Source organism: Callospermophilus lateralis, chromosome 1 (assembly GCF_048772815.1).
Source record: "Callospermophilus lateralis isolate mCalLat2 chromosome 1, mCalLat2.hap1, whole genome shotgun sequence".
Classification (NCBI taxonomy): domain Eukaryota; kingdom Metazoa; phylum Chordata; class Mammalia; order Rodentia; family Sciuridae; genus Callospermophilus; species Callospermophilus lateralis.
Window position 1 is genome coordinate 93,789,836 of NC_135305.1, and position 7,737 is coordinate 93,797,572.

Genomic DNA, 7,737 nt, shown 5'->3' on the forward strand with positions numbered 1-7,737 from the left:
CTGAACTAAAACAAGGTTGCTAGTCACTAACTTTAATTAAATATCAGACCAGAAGTCTTTACCAGGATGCAAAATTAATAAATTTAGGAATGTAAATTATACATAAAACTGTTTTATTTGTAGGTAAATGAATGTATAACAGAAAAATTAAAGAATCAATAAGCAATATAAAAATTAATAAGACAATTCAGCAAGACTATTTGGTAAAATTCCAATATACCCTTGCAGAATCTATTGAAATTTTCTATAACATTAACAAATGAAATTAAAGAACATGAAAATTAAAATTTCTACCAATATGTTTCCCTTGGTAATCACCGCCAAGCCCTCCAGTGCTATCCACTTTCTGCATATCTGGATTAATTTTAGAACACTAAACATAGCTGAATGGGGAGCGGTCACCATTTTCATGTTTGACTTTTTTATTTAAATATACACTATTCTTTATATATTGTTCATCAAAGAGATTGTTATAATTATTGAGAAAAATGATAATTTGATGGAAACTCCAGTTAATGATGTGGCTATTTTCATAAAAGAAGGTAGAAGTGAAGAGGGTAGAAGATTTAGCTTTGTTCTTTTAGAAATGAATAGATGAACTGTAGGCTCAATTGCAACAGGAGGTATGTTAAACAAATTTGATGGGAGGCTGTTACAGAGATGGAGCTTATGTTTGTATACTAGATGATCAACAGATTAAACAAAATGGAATCACTGTGCAAAGAATTCTTGTCATTAAATCTAAGCTGTTTAATTGTAGGTGGAACCTTCCAAGAAATCAGGAAATAATAGCCAATGACTCAAACAAGCCAGACTGTGAACAATAGCAAAAAATACAGACTAATAGGAGATTCACACTAACCAATCACAGGGGCCTAGTCAACAGTTGCAGGCATAGTAAGGAAGTCCCTAGGCTTTAAACCACATAGACCAGGAGAGAAACCTGATGTCACCAGTATGCTTCTTGCATCATCTTGCATCCTGGTTCCTGTTCAGGCTGTCATGCAACCGCCAACACTTGTCACACCCAGCAGAGCTGGTGTTGAAGACTGATACTGCCTGGTTTCTGAATTATTAGCAATAGCCACCTAGATCTTTGAAACTCAATTTCTTGAAGCTCTGTTTTCTGACATATGTAAGTAGATACAAAAATTTGCATATTTACAACAATTACCTTTTCCTATGTCCTCACTCATCATCAGTACTGTGGTTGGTTATAGTGAAGGAAATACTGATTTGTTCAAAAAATAATCATGACTGCCTGCATGAGGTCTTCATGAAGCCCAAATACTTCATTCTATCATTTCTCATATCCTGAGTAATGAATTAGAGTTATACCCAGATATTATCTCTAGATCATGGGTAGATAAATGATACTATACAACTAACCTTCCAGAATGCTCTGCTAAAAATCACCTGTAACTGATCAACCCTAGGTGACATTGTGTTCCTAGACAGCACACTGAATGTGCCTTCACCAGATCCTGTCAGAGCTGAGAGAATCCTGTCAGAGCTGTCACCCTGGATGCTTGGCCAAGGATGAGAGAGAGCAGTTCTGGAGTTTAGTCTTGGTGGTGAGTTGGGAGCAATGTACAGCTGTTGAGGGGAGAGTGGGATACATATGGTGGAAGTTAGTGTTGAGACTCATAATTTCCCTTTGTTCAGAGTTCAGTGAAGTCAAGGCAGGAAGTGACATGGCAGTCTATGGGCTAGTCTAGGTGGTATACCACCTAGACACAGCACAATTTTGAGTATAGATAAGGCCACTTGACACTACTGTGCCTTCAAGGAGGCCCAGTAATACACAGCAGAGTTACTCTTCCAGATTTCTTATTATAAATTTACAACTCCTATCTATGCCTGCATAAGCATCTTATTTCCTTGAGCTGAATCTTGAGTCCAACTTGAAACTGAAAAAGTGATAGTAGAGAATTCTCCTCCTTGAATTGGTACCAGTGGATAGATTATTTGCTTCATGAAATTTACAGATGATTTCCACATTTGACCCCAGGTGACTTGGTAACTGATATCATACTCCCTTCCAAACTGGGAGATGTTTGATTGCCTGCAGGGATAAAAACAATAAAAACAAATAAGTTAGGAGGATGTAAATTCTCTACTATGGCTTGCCAATGGGGGGAAAATACATCCCATGAGCATCTATGACACATAATTACCAGGAGGCAGTATTACTAGAAGTAGGGCTAGAGCCCACAGCAGAGATAGGGTGGGAGGTAAGCTTTAAGCACATGGTTTCCCTTTGTTCAGAGTACAGTGAAGTTAGAGGCAGGAAATGGAATGGTGATCTAATTTTGTATGTCATGCAGACACTGAGACATTTTGAATACAGATAAAGGCAGGTCTGAATCACTGTGCTAATCCAGTGAGCACAGTAATACACAGCAGAGTTACTTTCTTCCACATTCCTTACTGTTAATTTACATTTTCCATCTGCACCTTTATAAGCACCATATTTTATTGAAGTGATTCCTGAGTCACGTACAACCTTGGAATTTATAAAATCGTAGTAGAGTAGGCGTCGTGGGGCCTGCCCTTCCTTGAATTGGTACCAGTGGATGTAGGTACTTGCTAAATCACAAGAGATTGACACATATGACCCAGGTGAACTTGTTACTGACATCATTCTCCCTTCCAAACTGGAAGATGTTTGACTGCCTGGAATGGTAACAACAATAAAAATTAATAGCAAAGAAGTAACGGAATTCATTGTTATGGCCTCTTTGGGGGAAAACCACATCCCATGGGCATCTGTGCCACATACTTACCAGGAGGCAGAATGGCTAGAAGTAGGGCTAGAGCCCACAGCATGCCTTCTTCCCTGGGGCTGAGAAGGAAGGGGACCAGATAAGAGGAGAAGAAATGCTTCCCTGCACTGAAAGCCTGCTTAAAATGGAAGTGATCCCTGCAGCAATGACTTAGAGCTGATCCTCCTGACTGAGTTAGAGGAACAGAGAAGTAACTGAGGAGGTTCCTGAGAAGAAAACCCAGCTGTGAACCCAGAAGGGGTGGTGCTGGGAGGAGCCCCTTCCTCTCTGCTTCTGCCCACTTCTCTAGAGTGCCTCCTCCCACCAATGGCCACTGAAGGCAGGCCTTCTGCAGAGGAGGAGAAGCCAGGCACCTGGAGAATTCAGAGCTGAAGCACAACCTCTCTTCTTGAACTTCACGTCTCTAAAGTTTAGAGTTTTCAGGTTGCTGTTGGTGCCATAATCTTGTCCTGAGATGGACCTTCTTGATTGTGGCCAGAATGACCTTCACTTACAACTGTAAATTAACTTTTGGGCAACTACCACCGCAAATCTGATAATCTTTGGATCTACTTTATTAAAAGCATCTGGGGATGTTGGTTGCACATGACACTACTCAAACACAAATGGATGTGTGGGAGGTGTGGGTCAGTTCTGGGACATGAAGCTACCAGAGGAGGAGCTCTGAAAGCAGAGGGCCTAGGTCACATGTAGGAGGACTTTGCAGGTTCAAGTATGGTCCATTGTCAGTCAGTTTATCTCATGGTCTATCCTAGGTTCACTGAGACTGAATCTGACCTCTCAATTAATTATTGAAGGAAAGTCATGTGGTGGATCCTAATGGAACGTGTGCTTGATATGTTGAAATAACATATCTTCATTTGTCTCAGGATTGGAGTTGAATATATATGTGAAGCCCCTACAGACACCACCCTGCAAAAAAGTGGGAGACTTACCTGGAAACAGTAAGGTCCACAAGACAGTGAGACAACCTAACATGGCTCCCTGTCCTGACCAGTGGGATAGGAGTCCAGAGTGGTCCATTGTCTCAAACCGCTTCCATGAGCCACTATTTGGTGGGTGGTTGAGGCCAGGTTAGGACCTGAGTCAATTTTCTGGTTCAAGAATTTAATTTGCAAGAGAAATAAGAGTGGGAAGAAGAGGCCCCAGAGAAAGGAGATAGATACACAAATCTATCCACAAAGTGAAAGAAGGGAGGATACGTGGTTAGATTTCTGAGAAGCGTTTTATGAAATTCCTAGACTAATAGCAGCAACGATGAGAAATGCTGGTGGGACACCTCCTGCATACTCATGCCCTGTGATAGTGCAGGGGTTTGGGCAGTGCCTTTGTCAGCTTATGGTCTTTTCTCTTTTGGATTCTGTAAATAGCCTAATGGGATAAAAAAAATCAATATCTTCAGTTTAGAAATGTCAAAATCAGGCTGTAATTTTAAGTAAATTGTCAGAGACTGAACACTCAGTGGGAATAAAGTTTGGGTGACAAAGGCAGGTATTACTAAGAACTACCTTGTCATTCTTAAAAACAATCTACAGTGAGGGGACCATGGGTGTTCTGCTTGCTTTGGGGCAAAAACAAGCACTGAAAAGCAGTCCCTGCCAAAAATGCCTGCTCTATCTGTGCTGTGTGTGAACATGTCACTCAGTGGTCCTGAGGGAGATTTTCAGTGTTCTTAAATAGCAAAAAAAGCTGTTTGGTCTTGGGCAAGTTATTTTGTTTCCTTTTCCCCTCTGTAAAAAGGGACACCAGGGAGTTGTTTTATGTGTCAGTGGAATCTTGTAAACAAAGTGTGTAATATATACACAATAATATATCATAGATACATCAAAATCTCCAAGAAATGTGGGTTAGAATTATATAGCCTCAAAACTGGACAGGTTCAGTAGGTGATCTCTAGGGACCTCATGCACTAGAAATTACACGTTATGACATGATTTTAGATAATCAGTTGGTGGCGGTTGTGGTGGTGGTGGTGGTGGTGGTGGTGGTGGTGGTGTGTGTGTGTGTGTGTGTGTGTCTGTGTGTATGCATTGCCCCCAAAAGAGGCCTAAATTGTACCAGGGCATAGGTGGGACATTAAGGCAAGACCAGATGACCAAGAACTTAGAATTGGAGAAGTCAGTGTGTTGGGAAGCACAGGCCAAGGAACATGTGCAATGATGCTTGCAGAGACAGACTTAACCTTGATTCTAGGGGAAATGCAGATTCTTATTTAGTCATGCCAGTTGCTCCCAGGACCTTCTTAAGTATTCAGGCAGATGGCCACAAGGAGAAGGTGGTGGGCATGTCAGGAAGGAGCTTAGCTCTGAAAGGAAGTGGTGTGTAGTTGGGTTCTCACAAGCACATCCACCTCCTGAGCTCCTCTTCTGGAGTAGCACCTGAGAACTAGGTTTGGTATCGTAATCGAGGTTATATTTCTTGTGTCTCCAGAGACAGGCTTTGGGTTGTGCTGGTTCAGAGACTCGGTGGTCAAATATAAAGCTAATGGAATTTTTAATAAAGAATATTGTGATACTAACATTTACCCCTTCTGTACACATCAAGCTCAAATGTGAAATTGACAGCTGTACCATTATTTTCAGAGTGAAATAATCTGTAGAAAGACATGCAGTATAGGTAATGAGCAATGGGGTGGTAAGAAAATGTCAGTGTTTTTGCTTTCTACTTTTTTTTATTTTTTAGATTTTCATCTACAATAAAATATTTCTTTGGGGGATAAAAATATATTGCCACCAATTGTGTTATGAAAACAGATTTTGTATTTTGTTGTCAGCATTCACAACTATTTCAATTATTTTTATCACTCTTATTAATTACTTAATAAAATCTGGATGAAATCTGCAGCCACACAGTCTTTTTAGGAACTTTTTTTTTTCCTTTCCTCCACTACTTCCTAGTACAACGTACTAGCAAGGGTTTGGTGGATTCTCAGCAAGACCCTCATGGTTTCCAGTGAAAGAAAAACATGGGGTTGAATGAGGGAAACAACACCTGACCCAAACTGTTGTGCTCCAGCTACAGTGTCAGAGGAAACCACTCTGGTGGACACAGATATCAGGCTGCTTGGGGTGGCCATGTAGAGGGTGGTAAGTGCAGAACAGGACTCACAAAGATCCTGTGTGAAGTTCCACATGCTAAGTGTGGGACCTTGTGACACAATCTCTACATCTTGGTTCTATGAGTTTAGCTTTTCAGATTTATACATAAGGGAATCATGTAATGTTTTTATCTTTCTTTCTTTAGTTTATTCATGTAGCCTAATGTCTTTCAGGCTAATTTGTGTTGTTCACTAATGGAAAAATATTGTTCTTTTTAAATATTGAATAACTTTCTGGAGATTCCTGTGTGTGTGTGTATGTGTGTGTGTGTGTGTGTGTGTGTGTGTGTGTGTGTGTGTGTGTTTCATCAATCACATTGCTTTTCTCCATTCATCCATTGCAGACATTTAAATGGTTTCCATGTCTTGTCTGTTGGAAAGAATTCTGCAAAGGAACTGGGAGTGCAGACATCCCTTTGAGAGAGTGTTTTTATTTCCTTTGTTTATATACTCATAAATGGGATTGCCATTGCTATTGGAAGAAATTGGGTCCATGTTCCACGGAGTTGAAGAATGACCACCTCAAATGCCAAGATAAGCAACCAAGCAGACATTTATTAAAGAGAAGGTTAAGGTTCAGAAATGTAAGTTCCCAACACAGTATGGGAAGGGCAAGTGTGCCACCAGCATATCTCCATATCCCCTCTTATAAAGGCACATGAGGGGAAGTTGACTGATTTCCTGTAACCTGTCCTTGAGATTTTAATTGTTGTATGTGTATGCTCAGGCTGAATAGCAAAGTTGTCTCTTTTGTAAAAATGGAGTGTTTTGTCCCTTTTGTAGAATAGATATTGTTTGTCATGCTGGAACACATCAAATGATGGAGCATAACTCAAACAGTGGTCCTGACATCCGCTCTCTTATTGACCCTTGCCATTTTCCTCCTCAGACTGCCTGTTTCCACTACCTCACACCTACTAGAAGTTCTCCTTTTAATTTTATGTGAACTTCCACAACATTTCCCATAATTACTCATCAATTTACATTACTACAAACCATATCTAATGATTTCCTTTTCTTCACATCTTTAACAGTACTACTTGTCTTTTGATTTTTAGTTAATAGCTTTCCTAACAGATTTGAGATGAGCAATACTTTTTGAAAAAGAAATTATAGGTAGTGCACTATAAATTCCCACCTTGCTAAAGAGTCATCAAAGCTTAGAAACTTGAAGAAAGAAGGGAAGTCTTAGTCCAGGGACCCCTCTGCTACTCACTGTGAAAAGGAGAAAACAAATGCAGCTAATTCCTTCAATGTCACAGGACCAAAAGCATCTGAGGCAGGATTGGAACCCACACTCTGTTATTGTAAGATATGCAGTCACCTCAAAAGCTCATATGTGAGACAATGCAAGGGAGTTTAGAAGTGAAATGGGTGGGTGATGAGAGCCTTCATCTAATAAGAGTTTTAATCTCCTGATAGGGATTACCTGGGTGGTAATTGTAGAAAGGTAGAGTGTGGCTGGAGGAGTGGGATCATTCAGAGGATGCCTGGGGATTTATATTTTGTCTGTGGTGAAATGAGTGTATGTGTGTGCTCTCTTTCTCTCCCTCTCTCTCTCTCTCTCTCTCTCTCTCTCTCTCTCTCTCTCTCTCAGCTTCCTGGTGTCCATGTCCTGAGCCACTTTCCTCTATCACACTCTTCTGTCATAATGTTCTTCCATGCTTTGGATCCAGAGCAATAAAACTGGCTGTCTGTGAACTGAGATATCAAAACTGAGCCCCAAATAAATGTTTCCTCCTCTAAAATTGTCTTGTCAGGTCTTTTGGTCACAACAAGGAAAAAGCTGATAAAACAACCACTATTTGTATTTGTAACCTGGTATTTAAAAATTGTTCCTTTTTGTATATGCTA